Source organism: Pinus tabuliformis, chromosome 2_2 (assembly GCF_031772625.1).
Source record: "Pinus tabuliformis cultivar Carrire ecotype Pingquan chromosome 2_2, CPIR1, whole genome shotgun sequence".
Lineage (NCBI taxonomy): Eukaryota > Viridiplantae > Streptophyta > Pinopsida > Pinales > Pinaceae > Pinus > Pinus tabuliformis.
The window spans coordinates 1,011,083,572-1,011,108,500 of record NC_142300.1 but is presented as its reverse complement, the minus strand read 5'-3'; the positions used below and the strand labels follow the sequence as shown (position 1 = coordinate 1,011,108,500).

The window sequence follows — 24,929 nt, the reverse complement described above, 5'->3', positions numbered from 1 at the left end:
GGGCTTAAATGATGCTAATGGGTCTAGTCTGAAAATTTGATGAAATATGGCATACAAATTTGATGTTTTGGTTCATGTGGATCCAGTATGAAAATTATGAAACATGTTCCATAGAGGTGTTGAGGGTTTGAGCCTTTAGTGAGGAAGTCGAATCTTCCTTTCAATGGTAGTTGGTAAATCTAATCAGGGGATTGGATTTCTCTTACGATGGGTGTCGGTAAACATGATTATGGGGTTGGAGCTCCTTTCTTGTGTGTGTTGGAGAATGTGATAAGGTTGTATCCTTCTGCAGGTGGATGTCTGTGTGCCGGTATGAGTCTGCACCAATATAAGAATGTAATATGTTTTTCTTTATAATAAAATATAAAGATAGAGAGGACAACTGTGGTGGTTTTTCCCACGTTGGGATTCCACCTAAAAATCTTGGTGTTCATGTGTGTTGATGTATCCCTTATGTTTGATGGTTTATTCTATTCTTACTACACATAGTTACTATTTAATTAATTTCTAAATAAGTATTGATGCATTGGTTCAAGTTAAATAGATGATGAATTAGTTGAAAAGTTAGTTATCTGGATATACATCACAGTCATATACATATGTTGGTTCACTGAATTAAAGTTGTGTACAAAAATATGAGTGATAAATTGAAAGGTTTTAGTGAGTTTTAAAATACGGATTCATCCGTCCCCCCACCCCACCGACACCCCCCCCCCCCAAACTATTTTTCCCAACACCTCATGTGGACCTCTTTCCAAAATATTTCAAACTAGTTCCAATTGTTTTTCAAACAATTTAAACACTAGTACAAAATGAGATATTATTGATTACATGACTAAAAACGTTAGTCACCACAATTATTTCAAGTGAATTACTACTAAATTTGAGAAATTTTAAGTCACTGAACTAAAAATGACTTACTTAAATGACTAATTTATTCTAGGGATAAAATGTATGACTAGATATTAAATGACTCAACTAAAAGTGACTAACCTAAATGAATAATTTAGTCTAGGACTAAAATATATGACTAGATAATAGGTGACAAAATTAAAAATGATTAACGTAAATTAAAAAATGATAATTGCTTTACTTGTAAGGATACAATATCATATTTTTACTTGTTCATGTTGGATTTCACATATATGGGTAACATATCTATGGCATAATAAAAAATCTTAAGCTTCACATGAGTACATGAATGCATGAAACACCTTGATATTTAGGCTCTTTAAAAATTGTGAAAATGGTTTACAAATTTTTAGGATGGTCAAATTTTGTTCTTGATACATTTATTTCTTACATTTTTTGAACACAATTGACATTTTAACCCCACTCTTATGCAAATCAATGCATGGGAACGTGAAATGACTTGGTTCATAAGGCTAACAATTCATTATTTTTAAGATTGTCTTGATGGTTTACTTGCCTGCCTTTTTGTAGATGTATGATCACTTTCTAATTTGAAATGCCACATCCTAATTCTCATAACGAGATAGTGATCAAAGCCTAATAGTGGCAATATTGGTGCACTCTACACACAATTTAGACAATGCACACAATTATTAAATATTTGATGCCAATATATGGAATTTCTTATTGTTTAGGGGTGCTTTAAAACTTACATTGATATCTAGTCTTAATGGAAATTTTTTTTAAATATATAGTGGTTATTGTGCTCACACACTAATGGTATTGCTCATGGTTCATTACTTGTAATTACAAACTTTGGAATGTTACAAGTACATCGTTTGGTCACAATTCTATGGTTACAAACTACCCAACTATAAATAATGATAAATTGATGATAATTGGATGACATTTGAATGTTACAAATGTGTAAGTAGTCCACATTAAACTTTGTTTTCTTCATTGTCTTAGTAACAATGACAAGTTTGAATATTTATTTATTTATCATCACAAATACATAACTCTTTGTCATCCCAAACATAGTTAATACTATTGGTGTTTGATCTTTTAATTGTGGAATGGCCTCTTGATGATGATAATGAACTCTCAATCTCAAATGCTCATGAATACGATGATTGAATGATCTAATTGCTTACTTCTATGGAAACAATTTATGATTCATTTTATATTTTTATTGTGCTATTGTATATATGCTTCACTAGCATCTCATGTTATATGGTTAATTGAGAAAGTTTTATCTTTCGTTTTCAAGTATAATTTCATTGCATGAATAAGCATAGTTGTCTAATTAAAATCATTCAATTTGTTTTAATAATTCATGGTTTGTTTGACTATTTACACACTTTTCCCTGGCCTTTTACTTTGAGAGTGAATAGTGTCAATTCACTAGTATTCGTTAACGAACTTCCCTTCATTACTCAATCACCTAGCTTAGCTCGATCTTCAAGAATTCCCCCGTGGACAACGATATCCTTCCTGTAGTCTAAAGAGTGAGAGAAGACCACCAAGGTGACATTGAGTGGTTTTCTTGAGAGTTGTCTTTTAGGAATTCTGGGTGGGATCTAGACTTGTTTTTTCTATGAGAGTGTTTGAGTGGAGACACAATTTAGAAAATGCTTACAAGAAAAATATTTTCCCTTATTTCCATCACCTAAACTACTTCCAATAAAATCATGTTCAATTAATAACATCTAATTTTGATAGGTAATTAATTTAATAAAATTAAAAAATAAGAATAATATTATTATTGTTATTTTTTGCATATGGCAAAATCTACAACTAGAGTGAGCTTGTACTTACATGACAGGGGATCGATTCTATCCACTGCCACAATCACCTCCAAGGGTACCCACATTCCCTGACACACGGAACACTGATCTAGTCGAAGTTTAAACCAATAACATCATAAGAAATTCCTTAACAACCCATTCTATGATCTATTGATCTACACTATCGGGGAAATTAAAACTAACTTTTGATATTAAAAAATACAACCGTTTTATTTTATTTGAAAATCAATTTTAATATCTAATTTGAGGAAACTCAGTAAAATAAAGTTTAATGTGAAAAATGTTAAGAAAAATAAAGTTTAGTGTGTGAAATGTTATCAAAATAATTTATTATAATCCACCGTGCCTAGCAGTGGTAAACTATTTAGGCTCTGAATGTGCCAAAGTGGGCTCAAATAAAACTCTTTTGCAAGTGAGAGGAATATAAATAAATATTTCACTAAATTGTCAGGTTGGATGTTATGGGTAAAAATTGGCATTTCGAAAACAATGAATAGGGGCTCATATGAAACAAACAAAGGCTTCAGGTTGGCTTGATTGCAACACATGCATGTGAGATAAAAAAACCTCTCCCATTTACATAATTTTTCCAGCCATCCTTCGGCCATCTTCCCATGCCTACCCAAATCCTCTCTTTATTCACTTCAAATTGTTGGGATTCTAAGGTTTTTTTCACTCACCTTGTTTTTCTCTTCTTCACAATTCAATTTTCTTGCTTTATTTTTGAGTTATTCCTCTACTTTTATTCCATAAATTTGGGGTTTTGGGTGCTTTGGTGGTAAATACTAGGGGTTATAGATCGTATATCCTTCCTTGATAATTGGCCATTTTTTACAACTTGATACTATTTCTGCGACGGTAGCACCGATCCATATCTCTATGGTGCAACTAGATTTTCAATAGATCTGCATGTTTGGTGCCCTTGAAAGCCCGACATCTCAACCACCTTAGTGATTTCAGATTCTATCGGTGCTTGTAATGGAAATTGAACTAGACATAAGTAGTTGGGAAATACCAATTCCATATCGTCCATATCTGTTATATTGTGGAATTTCACCAACGTACTAGTGTAGCCAGCGTTTGCCGATGGATTCTTTGCATAGTCTATATTCACATTGTACTTTCCATGGCATGATTGATTCTTCCACCCTTAAAAAATCCATAATCCACAATATTAAATCATGTAATACTTCATCTTCTGTGAAATCCCTACATTTGGGGTCCTGAGTAGAGGAATCACGGAATTTGCACCAAACAGCCATTGGATACAAACAAAACATCTTCAATCACATTTCTTCAAAGTAAGACCATGTAAGTTTGGATTTTACTATTACTTTCAAATATTTACAGCGAAATGAGTGTAAATGCAGGTTGTATGTATAGCCATATCTGTTACTTCCAATTTCAAAGGCACAACAGATCTAAACTCTCTGTGTAGTGATCCGCTTTGGTCTATAGACATGGGTCGCACTATTCATGCATAGAGAAAAGGAGTGGGCTATGTTTTCAGATCCCACACACATCATAGGAAGGCACCTACACATTTCAGAAGCCTTGACTATGGTGAGTGCAATAGCTACATCAGGGGAATTTTCACTGACATAATGCACAACCCTACCCATGGTGTGTTATAGACATTTTTGTGCCTTACAACATTGAGCATGAAATGTCCATAATCTAAGGGATCCAAAGTCCCTAAACATGTTGTTCCTACCCCTAGAGGAACAAGGCTAACAAACCACAACAATTCACAGAAGTTCTCCACCAGAAACTGCTCAAAAACAAGTCAATTCAGGATCATGTCAATGGCTCCACTGGCTGTCTGCGCTGAATGTCAATGGCTCCACTGGCTACCTGCGCTGAATGTCAACTCCAACACTGGCTACCTGCGCTGAGCGAGATTGGACATGTGGCAAGCTCATTCCTCAAGGTGTCAGAACCCAGGAAGCTTCCAAAATGACACTTGCCTCAGAGAATTCGACTGGTGATGAGTAAGAGGTTCCAAATCTCCAAGTGGAAGAAAGAACCTCCAAGTGGAATCAAGAACTGACAGAGGGAGAGGACACTAGTCAGATCTCAAGCTGACTCATCCTCTCTCCAAAACATCTATATATGGATCTCTCCTCCATGAGATCTAGAGGCTGGAATTTTGTTATTGCAAAGAATTGCTGTTGGTTTGAGACTGGAATCATTGGGTGCTTAATGCTTTGAAGGGAGGTGAAGATAGGAATTCCATTCTGCTGGGAAGGAGATGCTGGATTGGAGCCCTTTGGGTTGTATCTCTTCCTGAACCTTGTTATTTATTAATAAAGCTATCTTGGTTTTCTCCTATATGCTGATGTATCTTTGATGTATGATTGCATTAGTGTATTTGATTTATTTCTAATCCTGAATCATTTATGAATATGAATATCTGTCTTTGTGTTGTGTTCTTCTCTTGTCGCAAGTAGCTGTTCTCTTGTCGCAAGTAGCTGTTCTCTTGTGATCTCGCAGGAATCTGTTGAAGCTGGGTGAGCGAGGAGGCAAGTAGCTGTGAACACCCAAAGAGAAGAGGATCTGGATCGAGGGACAAACGGAAGACACCGGTAAGTCTATTGATCTCTCTTCTTTCGCATTTCATAAAGGAAGAAACCAGAATAGCTGTCTCTGTTTGTTGCTAAGGCACTGTCACACCTTAGGTGGATAGGATCGTCCTGCATAGGCATTTTTCCCCACAACAAATTGGCGACTCCACTGGGGAGATTTGTTTTAGTCATTTTATTTGTGTTTCCATCATTGTTTACCTCATAGACTCAACAGCAACAATCGAATTGCTTCTGCTATTCTCAGTTGCAAAGTAGACAGTTGCTGCCTTGATCCAACCACTGGATTCGTCTATGATCTGAACAATGGATTCACAAATGATTTGATGATCCTTTGTGATAGATCTTAGTACCCCCTCAAAGCATCCCTTTGATTATACCTTGCTTGTGTTTCTGATTTGGCCTGAAACCGTTGATTATTGAGCAATCTGTGACCCAGAACCTAGTGAGAAATGAGAGTTTCTCCTTCAACGCAACCACTTTGAAGGCATTCTGCATTTCAACGCAGGTCCCGTGAAGGCTACCTGCGCTGAATGTCAAAACCACAGTGTTGAGGTTGCGCTGAACCAGTTTGGCCTTGTGCAGCTGGGGTTCTCTGCTCTCTGTTGCCCTGTTTTGATCTCTGTTTTTTGCAGCCTGTAACCAGCATAGGTACCAGTCTGATAACTCCTTTTCTCTGCTTAGATTCCGCCTCCTTTTGTACAAAAATACTGTGAGTGTTTTTATGTGTTTGTGGCATCATTTACAGTTTTCCTTTGCATGAGTGAAATAATCATCCTGTAGCCCTTGATTCAGATCTGTTGATTATGATCTTAGGAGAGAGTTCATTGGCTGTTTACAGTTGATTATACATTTGCTTTTGCGTATTGGTTTGAGTTTGTCTCTTTTAAGTGTCAAAACAAGTGTTCATTTCGAAAATCGTAAAGTGTTGTATTCTCTTCTACCCTTTCTGATTTCGAAAAAGTAAACTTGTTTGTATTTGTCATTTAAAAGCAAATTCAAAGTTGTACAAAAAGCTTTCTTTGTAGGCATCAATACTAAGAAAGCGGAAAACAAACACCTGCATTGTGCATTTGCATCTTGATAGTTTGCATGCTTGATTTAGGAAAAGTGCATTAGAGTGTGCTGATTGCTCTTTGAGAAAATATGGTGTCTTTCTTTTCCCTTAGTAGCTAGGATTTTCAAAGTTGAAAAGATATAAAGCTTGCTTATCATCTTTAGACTGCATTTAGGAATTGTATCATACATCTTGTGGTGATCCAGAAAGGCAAACTTCTAAAAAGATCAACTTAAAATAAACTGAATGAACTTAACAACGCTTTGCAACATAATGCACAACATAGAGGTCTAGGCTAGAGACGTGTTCCGGCGTCGTAAAGCCTGGTGACTGTCGATCTCGTTGAAGGTGGGTGATTCCTCCTGAGGGACGATAGCGCCAGTACGGATTGTGCTCCCATGTACCGTCGCGTATATATTGGGAGACCCCTATAGGAATAAAGCCTTTATCCTTAGGAAGTCGTGTCAGCCGCCCTACTGATCGCAATGCACTGAACACAGCATTCAGGAAGATCGACCGCCCGTACCCTAAAAAGTATTCTGCGGTTTTGCGAAAAGTTTGGCACACCCTCTACCTAGAACTCCAGAGCAGTTCCTTTTGGCCTTTTTCAGACTCTATAATGGAAAAAGTCCATCCGAGCATTTGTCACTTCGGGCTCGTTAAAACATCGAAGGAGACTAGAGTCATCTTTTGCTTTTTCTCGACTCTTTAAAATTGAAAAAGTAGGTTGTGTCTAAGCGTCGTTAAAATTTATTTTAAACGGAATAATCATCACCATTCCCTTGTTGATCTTCGAAGTTAGTCTCTTTTCATCGTAAGTTCTTGTAGAATCGCTAGAAAATCTTTTGGATAGACTAGATATGTCTGAACAACCGTCGACATCTAGGACTGTGTCATCCGACACAGCAGTGGCACAGCCTCCTACTGCTACTCCAATGATGTTCAATGGTATACCATCTGTCCCGGCAAGTTATCGACAACAAGCTAGAGTCCCACTAGGGACTGCTTCGACGACATGGTTAGTTCCTATTTCTTCATCCGGATTATCATCTGGTATTTCTTAGGTTGAAACTCAACAAATTGATCCAATGTGTCTTCAATGTCCAATCTACCCTTTAAGTACCGGATTGCCACCATATGGAGGGCAGTATGCCTTTTCATTGTTCCCTCCCAGAGAACAACCATATGAGAGTTTACAACAAAGTTCAGGTAAAACTGGAATTACATCCAGTGGTTGGGTACCAATACTGCCTCAGCAACCAAGGGTTGTATATTCAACACAACCAGTTCACCCTGTGTCGAATATTCCTGCTATACCTGCTATGGTGACTGTGTCGCAAGTACAAGCGCCACCTGTTGTATGTCGACCCCAAGTTTCTCAGGTTGCAATACAACAGCCTCTTGTCTCAACGACTCAATCACAACCTCAGGTTAGTGACTCCTTATCTGGAGCGACTCAAGCTCAAACAAGTACTATGACTCCTCATCTTGGTCAATCATCCAGTATTGGGCAACAGCAAATGGTCCAACAACTAGGGCTGGTTCAATCTCAACAACCGTCGTTCCAGCAATCATATCAAGGACCTGAGCAACAAGTCTTTGTAAGTAATGGGCAACCATATTATAGTGGTTATGCCCATCAACCTTGTCAAAGTTGCCAGCATTATGCCGGTATGCAAAGACCCATTGCTCAGGTGATTCCATCTTATCCTGGGTATGCTTCGCCTAACCTGAATCAACAGTTGCCCTTTGTAGCAACTCTAGAATTACCAGATCTAAACCGGCTGACGAATGATCCAATTGCTTATGCCCCTTGGTGGCCAGTGATTCTGCATAAACTTCTGTCAGATATTCCTAAATTTAATGGAAATCCAGGTGAAGATCCATCGAATCACGTGATGACATTTCATCTATGGTGTTCATCAAACACCCTAAACGATGATTCGATAAGACTTCGCCTTTTTCAGAGGACGGTAACGGGTCCAGCGGCAAAATGGTATATTGAATTGCCTAGAGCTTCATTCAACAACTTCAGTACCTTAGCCACGACTTTCTTAACCCATTTTCAATTACCGATAAGGTATGAAACGGGAACAGAACTCCTAACCAACTTCAAACAGACAACGGCCACTCACATATCTGATCATATACATGAGTGGCGACGTCGTCGTAGGATGGTAAAAATGTACATTCCCGATCAGCTATTAGCTGAATGGTTTATCAAGTCGTTACTTCCCGCTATAACGGAAGATGTGGCAAAGGGAGGAGTCGTAACGGAAGAGCAAGTTATCGCTCCTGCGCAATATCTAGACTTGGTCTATACTCAGTCTGGCACGCTCTACGACAAAATACCTTATGCCCCTAGATCGGAATTCTCAATTCCCCCTCCTCCTAAATCAAACAATGACTCTCATGCCGGTGATGGCGTGATTGGCAAAACAGATACGAAATCGACAAAGGCTACATCTAAAAAGGCCTGTAAGATTTCTAGTCAAAATGCAAATGAGGAACTTCTTGCCTCGGAAGTAAATGCCATGTCAACCGACAAGTGCAAACAACTGAAGCAACCAGGGGGCAAGAAGAAAAAGAAAGGGAGAAAAAGGAAACCCCCTACGGGGTGTCATATATGCGATGAGGATCATTGGACGAGAGATTGTCCACATATAGCTGAAGTTAAGAAACTCTTTAAGAATTCAAAAACCCCAGCAGTATTAACTGATCCGTTTCCAAGCCTAGGAACCAAACTAGTTGCTAATCAAAATGCTTCCCGATCCCAAGTGCTTATGTTGTCTACCTCAAAGCAGCAGAATGATGCTTTGACAAGGAATAAAGAGTACGGGAATCCTCGGCTGTCGAATAACAAGGCTAATGAACAACCTAGTAGTTCGATGACAACTTTAACCAAAGTTGTGCCACCCATCATTCCTGAACCAATGATAAAGTCGCCAAAGGGAATAGTACACAAATCGACATTTAATCCTCGTGCCAAAGTAGCACAGAATTATAATATAGTAGAGGACCTGGCCCAATCGCCGTCCACTATGTCGACACTTGAGGTACCGCAAAATTGCCCCTCCCAAGAGCAAGCTTTATTATCAGCAATAGGTGGGATTGACCCAATGGATTCCAATCTTGTGGCCTTTGATCATAAAGGATATGACCCTCAATTACCAGCTCAACTAGCTTTCCTTTTTCAAGTGAAAGCCCTCAACAAAATTGTTCATCAAACAATTATTGATGAGGGGGCATCTACGTGTATTATGTCGATGAGTTGCTGGAAGAATTTAGGCTCACCACCCTTGTCGAGATCGTCAACAACGTTAAAAGCATTTGATGGACGATCATACACTCCATACGGGATTTTAAGTAACTTGCAAGTTGAACTAGGGGGCAAAACAGTAGGAATTGATGTTGAAGTAATTGATGGAAACCTCGATTACAACATCCTACTCGGAAGGCCCTGGATATATGCCATGGCTGCAGTTGTGTCGACCTACTTCAGAAAAATTGCATTTCCCTTTCAAGGAGGAATTACAGTCGTCGACCAACAAACTTTCCTCCCCGACAGTTCACAAGTTACGGGAAGCATTCCAATGATCCATGGAAGCAATCATTCGCTTCAAAATATTGGAGTAGGTCTCCTAAAAGACCCTGCTTTAATGGGTACTTTTGCCCTATCGCCTGCAAGTAATCTGGCGAAAGTGGCCACAGTGGAAACCTACAATATGAAATCTTCTATATCTAATGGATTCGGAAGATTCCTAAACATTTTGTTAGCGTGGATCATCGCCCTAATAGAAATACTGTAAATACAGTGGGCTCCGAGGACGGTTCTTATCTCGTGTCAACCTCGTTAAAAAATGAAACAAGGAGTCATGAGGATAGTTCTTTTACTGTGTCAACCTCATTAAAAAATGAAACAAATCCCCTTTCCGAGTCTCAAAGGTAAACCTTCATTCCAACCACCGAGTTGAATGCAATGAAGCTTGGGGGGCATGCACCTCGATTTGCGTTATTATGCTGGGGGCATGCAAACTTATCGAGCAGTTTTAGCACAAAGTTCATGCTCGTTAAAAAATAAACGCAAGATCCGAGCAGTTTTAGCGCATAGTTCATGCTCGTTAAAAAATAAACATAAGTTTGAGCAGTTTTAACGCGGACTTCATGCTCGTTAAAAAATAAACATAAGCACCACCCGGTAAATAACCACTGTGAATGTAAACCTCATCAGCCATTAAAGCCTTGGTCGTGTTTGCACCGTCACCTCCACTTTTCATTTGGCCGATCGTTCACCTCCATATGATTGTTTACCCATTTTGAGGAACAGCTGCGAAGAGTGATTTCACCTAGCCATCCTTGTGACACTGCCGTGATTGGAAAATTCCAACCTGTACCTGGAATCAGCTGCTAACCCTGTTTATCACTCGTTCCTCAAAAGACGAGTCTTCTTTAAGCTCTTTTCAACTGACTCGTAAAATATGAAAAGATTGCCGAGTTTTGGCCTTCCATCTCGTTAAAGCGACAGGAAGTGCTATCCCTCCTCTAGATTTTAATCTTTTTGGACCTGAGGGATTATTGCACAAAAAGATCGAGCGCTTGTTTTGTTCGGCTCATTAAAACTATCGAAAACTCATCCCTTCTGTATTGTTTTATACTTTTTCGGACTTAAGGGATTAGATGACGAAAAAGGAATGTTGGAGTTAACTTTACGTACCTTTTCAGACTCTCTAAAAATGAAAAGGGACCGAGTTGTCTTTGTCGTTAGACTCGTTAAAATCACTAAATAGCGACAAACTTGTCTTTAGACGAGAACGAGTTTCACTATCACTAGGCTCATTAAAACATGGTGATGGGCTTGCCCGAAGGGCAGGTTATAGAACAAGCATATGTTATCCTCCTCAAGCTTGAAAAAAAATAAAGAGGTACTGGTCAGCAATGAATGGGGAAAAATTGGGAGAAACTAAAGAAAACTTTGATGGTAGCAAGTCGCTCTTGAACATGACACTTTTCCTGCGTACCACAATCGGGTTGGGTTGTTTCATTCACCGGTCACATCACCATGGTCTCGCCATACCATCCATATTTGGGGTAATGCTACCGATCCATCGCATCAGTGTCGCCATATGTTCAAGAGAAGTCGTTCAGAAAGAGTCAACCGGGTCCCATCCACTGCCATACATTATCCTTCATCCTTCCATGACCGCCACCCTGAATCATATGTCACAGATCGTTTTCACCTCCATCAAAATCATTAGCTCCGTTCTGTGTCATTGATGTGGGATTCGTTAAGGCCCTCCTTTGACGGATCGCTTCTTGTCGACATCAGCTCATTATCCAAGAAGTTGATCTAGGAACAACCCCTTCAGTACTTTGAAGCTTGCATGCCTCAATGGCAAGTTTCTCACTTCCGGCGACACGTATACATCAATGACCTTCGACCAGAAGATTTTGCGTGGTGTTCGACGCCAAGTCCTTTATTCACACCACGTGAATTGTACTGCAGTACCTTGAGGGTGATTATCATTATCGGTGATTCCTCTCGCGCTTGTTAACGGTTTACCTCATTGACCGGTAATCAAGCGATGTCTTTCCATGTTCGACTTCAGAACAATTCTCACATGGATCGACTTGTACTTAGAGTGAAGATCGAATGAGTTTGAAGACCTCGGATCTAGTTTCATCCATCCGGGATGCGATATATATTCAGGAAAGATAAAGACATTTGACAGGTACATCATTGTAGCAGATGATCATCCTACTCAAAGGATGATAATTTCATCAAAATTATCAGTCTACCATCAGACGATTGTCTGTTCTATGTACAGAAAATGAATTTATAAAGCTGAGCATGGGAATGCCCGCCTCAGCTAGATCATGAAAGCAGTATGAAAAATAATGTATTGTATTGTATCTTATTACAGGTCTCCTCCCAGCAATTGGATGAACCTCGGACCCTCCTGGATAAAGCATTTCACCCGATAAACGGCCTCATACTTTAGGGGGCAACTATTATAGACATTTTTGTGCCTTACAGCATTGAGCATGAAATTTCCATAATCTAAGGGATCCAAAGTCCCTAAACATGTTGTTCCTACCCCTAGAGGAACAAGGCTAACAAACCACAGCGATTCACAGAAGTTCTCCACCAGAAACTGCTCAAAAACAAGTCAATTCAGGATCATGTCAATGGCTCCACTGGCTGTCTGCGCTGAATGTCAATGGCTCCACTGGCTACCTGCGCTGAATGTCAACTCCAACACTGGCTACCTGCGCTGAGCGAGATTGGACATGTGGCAAGCTCATTCCTCAAGGTGTCAGAACCCAGGAAGCTTCCAAAATGACACTTGCCTCAGAGAATTCGACTGGTGATGAGTAAGAGGTTCCAAATCTCCAAGTGGAAGCAAGAACCTCCAAGTGGAATCAAGAACTGACAGAGGTAGAGGACACTAGTCAGATCTCAAGCTGACTCATCCTCTCTCCAAAACATCTATATATGGATCTCTCCTCCATGAGATCTAGAGGCTGGAATTTTGTTATTGCAAAGAATTGCTGTTGGTTTGAGACTGGAATCATTGGGTGCTTAATGCTTTGAAGGGAGGTGAAGATAGGAATTCCATTCTGCTAGGAAGGAGATGCTGGATTGGAGCCCTCTGGGTTGTATCTCTTCCTGAACCTTGTTATTTATCAATAAAGCTATCTTGGTTTTCTCCTATATGCTGATGTATCTTTGATGTATGATTGCATTAGTGTATTTGATTTATTTCTAATCCTGAATCATTTATGAATATGAATATCTGTCTTTGTGTTGTGTTCTTCTCTTGTCGCAAGTAGCTGTTCTCTTGTGATCTCGCAGGAATCTGTTGAAGCTGGGCGAGCGAGGAGGCAAGTAGCTGTGAACACCCAAAGAGAAGAGGATCTGGATCGAGGGACAAACGGAAGACACCGGTAAGTCTATTGATCTCTCTTCTTTCGCATTTCATAAAGGAAGAAACCAGAATCGCTGTCTCTGTTTGTTGCTAAGGCACTGTCACACCTTAGGTGGATAGGATCGTCCTGCATAGGCATTTTTCCCCACAACATGGCGCTCCCCTCTGCAATGTGACTTTTAGACACCCATTTTGTTATAAGCATCAGAAATATCTCTTCGTAGAGGCCAAAGGTATGTACACGGGATAGTTCATTTACTATGGAAAGAAGGCCAATTTGAATGTGGGTAACATGTTTCCCTCGAGGTCTATTCGAGAGGGATCCATTATCTGCAACATGGAATAGAATGTTAGCGATAGACATTCATTTGCTATGGATTATGGAGACTACGCCAACATCGTCAGCCACAATATTGATAACAACACTACAAGGATGAAGCTTCCCTCTGGAGCTAAGAAGATTGTGCCAAGTGGTTGTAAAGCTATGATGGGTGAAGTTTTTGGAGGTGAAAGAACAAAAAAAACAATGCTCAAGGTTGGAAATGCATACCACAAATACAGGGTTGAAAGAAACTATTGGCCCAAGGTTCGAGGTGTGGCTATGAATCCAGTTGAGCATCCTCATGGTGGTGGTAACTAATGAGCCCCAAAAATGGATAATTATTTGGGCTCCTTCAACCTCCTAATTCGACTTAATCCACCATTCTCATTAGTTTATTGCATGTTTTTTATTATATTTATGCTAATAGAGTGAATTGGGTTAGTCATTATGCCAACAAGTCTAATGGGTGCTTTGTGTAGCCTTTTTGGTCAATTTGGAGACAAAATTGAAGGTCTTAATGAGCACTTGGCAACCAAATTCGTGGGAGAACAAGGGAGAGGATTTGTAGGAAGGTGTCCCCTTCATTTATGGGTCCTTACCTCGAATTCTCCACCATCAGCTCGAAGTTCAAGGGCCACCAAATCAATTAGCACAAGGGCAGCCAAGCAAGTCAAGTAGGACTGCTGTTAACTACAAGTTTTGGGCAGCCGAGTCCCTAAAGTTTAGGAGGACTGTTGGGGTCCTCAATTTGTATAAATAATAAGGCTTAGGGCCTCATTTGGGTTAGCCAATGATTAGTCATTTTGTAGGCAGAAGTTAGCTAGTCTGTAGTTCAATTTTTAGGCAGTAGATTAGCTTTGCTTTCAGCACATTTTTAAGTTTCCCTTGTGGACAGTTTTGATGTAACTCTTCTTTTCCTGCTCAATAAAGATGAATCCAGCTTTGCACCAGCTCTAAATCTCTCTTAGGAGGCTGTAGCTCTTGGGGTTGGGCCCATCTCAAGTGCCCAGTACCTCCTTTGTTTACCTTCATGTGTCTTTGCTGCATTCTTAGAATAAAATCTACTATTTAAATTTAAATATTGTGTTGTTGTTTAGGTTGCTTTTGATGATTAAAAAGGTTTTTCATGTTCAGATTTGCTTGATAGGTTAATCATAGGGAAGATCTTCAGAAAAAGGCTACCAAACACCTTGGATCTCACCTCCCCCTCAGTGGAATCATGAGCTGGGACCAATGTGACTTTGCTGCCAACAAAAATGTTGTTTTGCTTTGCCATGCAATTCTTAGTGTTGGAATCCTCTTTTGTAGATGCTGATATTAGTAGTGTTTAAATGCTTCAGTTGATGATTTCTTAGTGGCATAAGTTAGTTCACGCATTCCATTTCGAATAAACTGCTGTTCATTTCCTTTTGTTGTTACTTAGGTCAGAATAGAGTAAAGTAACTAGGTCATAGGTTTTATAAGTGTTTGCTTGTTCAGTTTGAAAAACCACTTGCAGAGTGCCTATTACCCTTCCTTACCTGCACATACTCCATCCAACATACCTGTTTCATCCTTCACTCAAAACCCTTACCTTACATTTACCTCATTCGCTTACTTTGCCGTGATTCTCATATTCTTGTGCAACATCGTTTCATCCCTCCTTGAACAAATCTCACCATCTACACCTTCTCCTCAACTCCATCCTCCAAGTCTTGAACTCCCTTACACCCCTATTTCACCTCCATACTCATTCCTCCACCTTTTTCCCTCCACCCATGCTCCAAAATTCCATTACTAAACATCCTGTAGAAAAATTACAGAACATCCTGTAGAACCCCTGCAGACTTCCCGTAGAAGCTCATAAACGCGGTTTCTTGGCAGCCAAACTTTGTGAAACTCTCTGGAAGGGTGTTAGGGTCCCCTTAGACCCTTTCTAAACCTTCCCAACCTTTCCCAAGCATTTCTCCCCTTGATCTACACCTGCACAGTAAAAAGCCATTTAGAAGCACATGCATGATAATTCCAACAACTTGAACAAAAATACAAAAAGATGTTTTCTTCAGATAGAGGTAGTCTAGACACATGTATTTTACCTTCATTGAAGTAATGGTATCTCTTTCAGTAGTTTGCATGCTCTCCTTTGCATCAGTAGGACTAGCTGGTAGAATTAGGGTTTCTTAGGGTTTGCGTTTCTTTTTCGCTTTCAGTTTCTTTCCGCAAGTAGATTAGCTTCCTTTGAGTTAGCTTCCATCCATCAGTTAAAAGGCTTCTTCTAAGAGCTCATAGAAGTTGGCTTAAGCTCCTAGTGGACTTGTGCCAGCTGACCAAGTGACAGCTGCGGCAAGAGCTAGTACTTGTGCATACAGCACTGTCACTTCCAAGTTTGTTACGAACTACCGGGTTGATAAAATTAAAGAAGGGATTTGCAGGAGTTGCAGCATTATTGCTGCAATACTGGGGCCCACCATCTTTTTGGCGCCGTTGCCAGGGAAGCATCAGAGTATTGGTGATTGCTGCTTTTCTTCTATTTTCCACTACAACCTTCTGCTAAGTAGTTTATTTCATTTCCATTATGCAATTTCGTTTAAGCAAAAGTAGATTAGCATTTCCCGCTTTCATAGATTAGCATTTCAATTCCGCAATTTCATTTTTGCAAGCATAGATTAGCATTTCAATTCTACAAGCATAGCCTAGCATTTCATTCCTGCAATTTCATTTGAGCAAAATAGATTAGTCATTTCCTGCTTTCATTTCAATTCCGCATTTTCATTTCCGCAAGATAGTTAGTTGCAGTTCAATCTATTTTAGTTTTTGCAGGTACAAGCAGAAAAAAACAACCAAAAATATTTCCTTTCATGCCTTGTAGGAGTAGAGATAATTTAGAAAAATATTTGCACAACACCCCCCACTGCTTCACACAACCAACCTTCTCTCTTCTTCGATGGCTGTGATTAAGAAGAAGCCCTAGGTGGACATCAAGGCATCTTTAAAGAACCTCTAGGGGAGAAGAAGAAGAAAACATTCCTCTGGAGTGAATGGCTACAAGCAGAAATGTTGGGAGTAGTACCTTATCCAAAAATGAATTTGCAAATCAGATCAAAGATTTCAAGAGTGATATGAGGCAGTTTCTTGCCATGCAACTGGATACCTTGCGGATCCAAAAGAAGCAAGAAGAAGCCAAGAGGGCTTTGGCCATTTTTTGTCCTAGGTGCACTAGAAAGCATCCTAGGAACGAATGTCCATTGTACTCCATAGAAGTGTGTTTTGTCTGTGAAGAATACCATCCTACAGATCAGTGCCCTTCCTTGCCCGGAATTAAAGCTGCATATCAGAGAGCCAAAGGAGCCACTGAACCACTCTATTATATGAACCAAAGGAGGCCGCATGGACCTAGATCTTACCAGCAGGAACTGCAAGGGACACACGAGACCTATTATGACCCCTATCAAGCCACTTTCATGCCTTCTTGGGGTCCCCCTGCTCATCCTTCCTGGTTCACACCTCCTCCTTGTTCCTTCACAGATCCATATTATGCCCAACCAGTTGCTCATTTGTTTCACTCTTATGCTCAGCCACAACCTCAGTGGAATGCACCTTATCAGGGGTGGAGGCCCTAGTAAAACTCTCATCCCGCTTATTTTCCTCCACCACCTGCTCATCCAAAACCATCGCCTCCTGCTCCACCAAGGCAACCCCAAATGCCTACCCAACCACAACCCCATCCACATCCATCTCAAATCTACGCCCCCACTCAGCTACCCATACCACCATTTCCAAACCTGTCCATTGGAGTAGCTCAACACAATTGCAATGCTGGGACACAACATGTCCAAATGACTCCTCTTGAGCTCAATGATCTTCACCATAGCTCAGGAAGAGTGTTGCAAAGCAGAGATTATGTTGACAACATTGAAGGACCAAAGGAAAAAGAAGATTCAAAAGAAGAGATCAAAGAACCCTGGGCTGCACTTGATGAAGAGAAGACATCAGAAGCAGAGATCAAGAAAGCTCCCTCATGGTTACCATCAAATATTCCATGTATTCAAGAGAAAGATCATCAAACATAGGGAGATGAGAAAGTCATGATAGAAGGTGACATGAAACATGATCCAGATCAACAAAAGGACCAAGGATATCAGAGCTATATTGAGACATGGTTCCAGACAGTCACTAAGTTGCAGCAGTACTCTCTTCCTCAGCTATGTTTGATCCCTTTAAAGTCAAATCATTTTGTCTTTGAGATCTAGATAGCTGTCAAAGCATTCATTTCGAGCCTTCACATCATCTTGTCTCTAATCTCGATGTGAACATGGCTCCATTGGAAGTATTCTTATACTTGAAAATGATTTTGTTTTTCAAGTAGGGTAGGGTAGAAAAAAGGGAAAAAAGAAAAAAATGAAAATAAGAAGAAAAATAAAAATCTAAGGTGAAAACCTCCTCGGAGGCACCTTAGATTGGCTCATTGATTGAAAACCTCCATGAGGCGATCAATGGGTTGGGAAAAAAGAGAAAAGAGAATAAGATCTCTGGGTGAAAACCTCCCTTGGAGGCGCCGAGGGCAGGCAATTAGCGTGAAAACCCCCATGAGGCGCCCTAGTTGTTTTTCAAAAAAAAAAGAGAAAAAGAAAAAGAAAAATAAATCTAATTTCCATTGAATAATTTCAGGTTTCAGCAATGACATTGCAGGTCAGGAGGATCACTCAAAACAAAGACAAAGGAGTTTTTGTGCCTTCTAGAGGAAGTTCTATATTTCTACAGGAAACATCCTGTAGAACCTTCAAGCGAGCCAGATTCGATTTTGGAAGGGGATCTAAAGCTTGGAATTCATTGGTTATTCCTGCAAGCATCCATGTTCCCATTCCTCACCCTTTTCCATCATCTTTTCCACCTCATTGTGCTTCTTCATTGTGCTTCTACAGGAAGTTCCTGTAGAAATTGTAGGAAGCTAGATATGGATTTCAAAAAGGTGGTTTGGCGAACATGGTAGCTTCCTCAAGGGTTCAAAAGTCCTCCTGCACTTTTCAAACTCCTCCTCCATCATCTCCATGCTTGCATCACAACCCAAGCTCAGTTTTTCTTACCATGCAACAAAACTGCAAAATGCCTTGAAGCAAAAATACCTAGAATAGAATTTGCTTCTTCCATAACTTGAAAACCATGCATCCATTTGAAAAAAAAAATTACGGGGAATTGTACAGGGGTGATGGAAACATGCCTGAGTAGTTTCAGCCAATTCCGGTGCACGGTTTCCAAGAAATCAGCCTCCATCACCATCAGCCATTTTTGCATTTTCTCCATATCCATGCATCCGTTTTAAAACCTGTTTCATGGGGAGATGCACATAGGTGATAGTAGCCTACCCAAGCAGTTTCAGCCAATTCCGATGCACGGTTTCCGAGAAATTGATCTCTGAAATCTTCAGCCATTTTCCATTTTTCTCGAAATCTGTGCATCCATTGATCACGATTTTTCTATGGGAGGTGCATCATGATGATAGGAACATGCTCGGAAATTTTCAGATCGATCCAGTTTACCGTTTGGGAGCATCATGATGATAGGAACATGCTCGGAAATTTTCAGATCGATCCGGTTTACCGTTTGGGAGCAATGGCGAAAACAAGTTCTGGTCCTGTGAAAATTCAGCAGCAGCAGCTTGAAGGTGCAGATCTGAACGTGGAAATGAACTCCTGCAGCTGGGATCCGGCCAGAGGACACCTGCACAAGGAAAAAACAACCATGAATCATCAACCAAGCCACCATGCAACCACATAAACAAATGCATGCAGCAAATGAAAGATCTCAGCACTTCACAGCAACCACGCACGACTTGCAGGTACGTGACTAAACTCGTTCCTCTGTTTGCATGAATGTAATTCGTAAACAGCATGAGCAATGAGATGGTTGGGATTAAAAAATCGGTGGCCAGCTAACTGGCCACCCTTGTCCAGTTCAAACAGCGCTCGGTGGGTGCAATCGACACGTGTGCTCAGCCATCTCAGGAAGAAAACTAAGAACAGGTAGTGGTGGTTGTTTAAAATCCAACGTAATTGATGGGAGTAATTACAGGCAGAGAACTACAATTCATAATAACACTGCAGTGGGGACCAATGGTCTGCATGGGGCCAACGTGCACTTGGCCAGCTCACCCTCCATCAGTGGAAGTCTCCATGAATAGCCAATTGAACTCATATTTGAAATGCTCTCACCACCATTGTTTCCATTTTATCATCGTCCCTGCAGCTGCAACAAGCTCCATAGCAGCAAACCAAGCTTTCTTGGCCATTTTCTTTTAAAAAAAACCCTCCTGCTTATCAGCGTCCTATAGGAAGAAGTTCTCCAGGAAGTACGAAACAACTTTCAAAAGCAGAGAAAATGGATTTTTCTTCGACAAATTTGCAGTCCTTGGTTTCCTTTCTCCTTCGAACCGTGGAGGTTTAATGACAGCTATGCTGCTATTATGGGTGTTTATGGGTTTGTTTGCAGGGTTTGCATTGTCACGTCTATATAATATGTTCAAGGGCACAGAATAGAGGAGGAACAAACTGAAGACAACATTCTTGTTTCCAGGCATTACCTTTTGCATTTTCTTTATTCTCAATGCACTGCTATGGGAAAAAAAAATCATCTGGTGTAGTTCCTTTCGGGACTATGTTTGCCTTAGTCTTTTTATGGTTTGGAATTTTTGTGCCATTGGTCTTTGTGGGCAGTTACTTTGGCTACAAGAAACCTGCAATTGAGGATCCAGTGAAGACAAATAAAATCCCCAGGTAGATTCCAGAGCAAGCTTGGTATATGCAGCCCATTTTCTCAATACCAAATGGAGGCATTTTGCCTTTTGGAGCTGTATTCATTGAACTGTTCTTCATATTAACTTCAATATGGCTGCATCAGTTCTACTATATATTTGGGTTCCTGCTCATTGTCTTTGTGATCGTCATTGTTACATGTGCGGAGATCACCATTGTCTTGTGCTACTTCCAACTGTGCATTGAAGATTACAACTGGTGGTGGAGATCTTATTTGACTGCAGGCTCCTCAGCATTTTACTTGTTTCTCTATGCCACATTCTACTTCTTCACCACGCTGGAGATGACAAAGATTGTTTCTGGAATTTTATATTTTGGCTACATGCCCATCATGTCATACTCATTTTTTGCTCTGACCGGTACAATAGGTTTCTATGCATGCCTTTGGTTTGTGTGGACAATATACTCATCAGTGAAGATTGACTGAGGCTCTGAATGCAACTACCATTTTTCAGAGGGGCCGTTTAAGTTTTGGTTTAAGGGAATGGTGCTTGCTCCTTTTATGTTGTTTTAGAGGTTTTTGGGTAACATTATAGGAGACACCAATGTCAATGTGATGATGTGGGAGTTAATTATGAAGATGTTGCAGGAACACAATGCCGAAAGGGGGCCTCCCAACACAAGCAGAAGGGTCCCTACCAACTTCCCAGGCATCCTCACATCCATCCCCTCCATGAACACTCATTTTCTTCAGGGTTCGGACACAATCTAGTCATGGTTCAACCTTCTATAGGAAGCTACAGGACTTTCTATAGGAAGTTCTGTATTTCTACCAGAAACATCCTGTAGAGCCTTTGGGCAGGCCAGAATCAATTATGAAGAGGGATTTGAAGCTTGAAGTCTGTTGAGGAGGAATGCAACCACTCTTTTCTTCCATCCTCCACTGGTTTCATCTCCTTTCATATGATTGAATGAGCAGGCAGTGGGAAGAAGCAGAGAGAAAAGCATGGTTTCATGACCGAGAAGAGGAAATCACTTCAGAAGCTTGGGATGACAGGGAGGCCACCAGGGCCATCAAAGATGAGGAGAAAGATTGGTTTCTCAGAGGATGAGCAACACTTTCAGGAGGGGCGTGATGATGAGCCCCAAAAATGGATAATTATTTGGGCTCATTCAACCTCCTAACTCGACTTAATCCACCATTCTCATTAGTTTATTGCATGTTTTTTATTATATTTATGCTAATAGAGTGAATTGGGATAGTCATTATGCCAACAAGTCTAATGGGTGCTTTGTGTAGCCTTTTTGGTCAATTTGGAGACACAATTGAAGGTCTTAATGAGCACTTGGCAGCCAAATTCGTGGGAGAACATGGGAGAGGATTTGTAGAAAGGTGTCCCCTTCATTTATGGGCCCTTACCTCAAATTCTCCACCATCAGCTCGAAGTTCAAGGGCCACCAAATCAATTAGAACAAGGGCAGACAAGCAAGTCAAGTAGGACTGCTGTTAACTACAAGTTTTAGGCAGCTGAGTCCCTAAAGTTTAGGAGGACTGTTGGGGTCCTCAATTTGTATAAATAAGAAGGCTTAGGACCTCATTTTTGTTAGCCAATGATTAGTCATTTTGTAGGCAGAAGTTAGCTAGTCTGTAGTTCGATTTTTAGGTAGTAGATTAGCTTTGCTTTCAGCACATTTTCAAGTCTCCCTTGTGGACAGTTTTGATGTAACTCTTCTTTTCCTACTCAATAAAGATGAATCCAGCTTTGCACCAGCTCTAAATCTCTCTTAGGAGGCTGTAGCTCTTGGGGTTGGGCCCATCTCAAGTGCCCAGTACCTCCTTTGTTTACCTTCATGTGTCTTTGCTGCATTCTTAGAATAAAATCTGCTATTTAAATTTAAATATTGTGTTGTTGTTTAGGTTGCTTTTGATGATTAAAAAGGTTTTTCATGTTCAGATTTGCTTGATAGGTTAATCATAGGGAAGATCTTCAGAAAAAGGCTACCAAACACCTTGGATCTCACCTCCCCCTCAGTGGAATCATGAGCTGGGACCAATGTGACTTTGCTGCCAACAAAAACGTTGTTTTGCTTTGCCATGCAATTCTTAGTGTTGGAATCCTCTTTTGTAGATGCTGATATTAGTAGTGTTTAAATGCTTCAGTTGATGATTTCTTAGTGGCATAAGTTAGTTCACGCATTCCATTTCGAATAAACTACTCTTCATTTCCTTTTGTTGTTACTTAGGTCAGAATAGAGTAAAGTAACTAGGTCATAGGTTTTATAAGTGTTTGTTTGTTTAATTTGAAAAACCACTTGCAGAGTGCCTATTACCCTTCCTTACCTGCACATACTCCATCCAACATACCTGTTTCATCCTTCACTCAGAACCCTTACCTTACATTTACCTCATTCGCTTACTTTGCCATGATTCTCATCTTCTTGTGCAACATCGTTTCATCCCTCCTTGAACAAATCTCACCATCTACACCTTCTCCTCAACTCCATCCTCCAAGTCTTGAACTCCCCTACACCCCTATTTCACCTCCATACTCATTCCTCCACCTTTTTCCCTCCACCCATGCTCCAAAAATCCATTACTAAACATCCTGTAGAAAAATTACAGAACATCCTGTAGAACCCCTGAAAACTTCCTGTAGAAGCTCATAAACGCAGTTTCTTGGCAGCCAAACTTTGTGACACTCTTTGGAAGGGTGTTAGGGACCCCTTGGACCCTCTCTGAACCTTCACAACCTTTCCCAAGCATTTCTCCCCTTGATCTACCCCTGCACAGTAAAAATCCAGTTAGAAGCACATGCATGATAATTCCAACAACTTGAACAAAAATACAAAAAGATGTTTTCTTCAGATAGAGGTAGTTTAGACACATGTATTTTACCTTCATAGAAGTAATGGAATCTCTTTCAGTAGTTTGCATGCTCTCCTTTGCGTCAGTAGGACTAGCTGGTAGAATTAGGGTTTCTTAGGGTTTGCGTTTCTTTTTGGCTTTCAGTTTCTTTCCACAAGTAGATTAGCTTCCTTTGAGTTAGCTTCCATCCATCAGTTAAAAAGATTCTTCTAAGAGCTCATAGAAGTTGGCTTAAGCTCCTAGTGTACTTGTGCCAGCTGACCAAGTGACAGCTGCGGCAAGAGCTAGTACTTGTGCATACAGCACCGTCGCTTCCAAGTTTGTTATGAACTACCGGATTGATAAAATTAAAGAAGGGAGTTCCAGGAGTTGCAGCATTATTGCTGCAATACTGGGGCCCACCAGTAACCATCAACATATTGGTCATGCTAGTATTGTACGTCATGATGCACCACCAGGGAAAAATGTTTGGCTTATTTATGCCAGAATCACTGGTCATCTGTGCGGACAAGTTGCATCAACATTTGCAAAGATGGATAACTAATCTTAGTTTATTTCTATTTGCAAGGATTTCATTTTCTTATTTTGGTGGTTTATTTTGTGATAATGTATCTGATTAATTCTACTGTGGATACAAGGATGTGGAGACTAGTTGAATGACCTACTTAGTCTTGTGCAGCATCGAGTATGGAAGCAGATGGCAGTCTCATGGAGTGGGTATGTGAAATTTCGCCCCATTTTCATTTTGTTTATCATCCATTGTTTGCGTTGGTTTTGATAGCTAGTTTTAATTATTTATCTTTTGATCATTTTATGTCATTAACATTCCATATTTCCTAGGCCAAGTAACATTATATTTTCTGACGAGAAGCCTGTAAGATTAGGATGTTCCCAAAGAGTTTTGAACATTTTTCTAGTACGCCTTGTCGGTTTTGGATTGTCATTGTAGGTTATTGCTTGAATTGTTATCTAGTTTGACATTTGATTGACAACGAAATGACTTGCGTTTATAAATCATTTTTATGTTAATTTTTAAAAGTATTTAAGAAAATTTTCTTAGGTATCCACACTTCAAACAATGGATTCCACACTACCAGGTTTAAGGTTTGGGTTATTTATTTGGTTAAAATTTCCCAGGATTTATATCATATCTTAGGTGTCAAGTTTGAGTTATTTATTTGGTCAAAAGTTCCCAAGATTTATATCATATCTCAGCCTTTTTTAATTCATTCCATTCAAGTGTAACAAATCACGACAAGGATGCGCCCTATTAAGCTCACCAACTCTTTTACTACGCCTCATGAATAATAATTCAAATGGACTCTAAATTTTATTATTTTCCTTGACTAAACAATATTAAACGAAATCCTCTCAATCAATCTTAGCCCCAAGTCATACTCGAAATTCTGACATGTGAATAGGATTGGCTCGACAACGATTTTGACACCCAAGTCCTTGAAAGTCAAACATGACTATCTATTTAAAAAAATAGCATATCCGTAAACGGTTAGCACTTGGACTCCCTCATTAAAGAGAATATCATTCTATGATCCTAATAATTGGTCTATCAAACCGTTAGTGGGATGAAATGTGAGTTAAGGAGTAGAGAAAGTAATTTTCCTTGGAATTTCCTGTAATATTTTGAACTTTTGGGGGCACCTCGCATTACGCTACCATCACCACACCAAAATTATTTGGTAAAGTTCCCCTGCAAGAGGCATCCACTTA

The 24,929-nt window shown here is 40.0% G+C and overlaps 1 pseudogene; it reads left to right on the top strand.

Moving 5' to 3' along the window:
* The first annotated feature begins 4,180 nt into the window (after positions 1-4,180).
* Positions 4,181-23,745, top strand: LOC149196798 (large ribosomal subunit protein uL2-like; annotated as a pseudogene).
* The last annotated feature ends 1,184 nt before the right edge of the window (positions 23,746-24,929 follow it).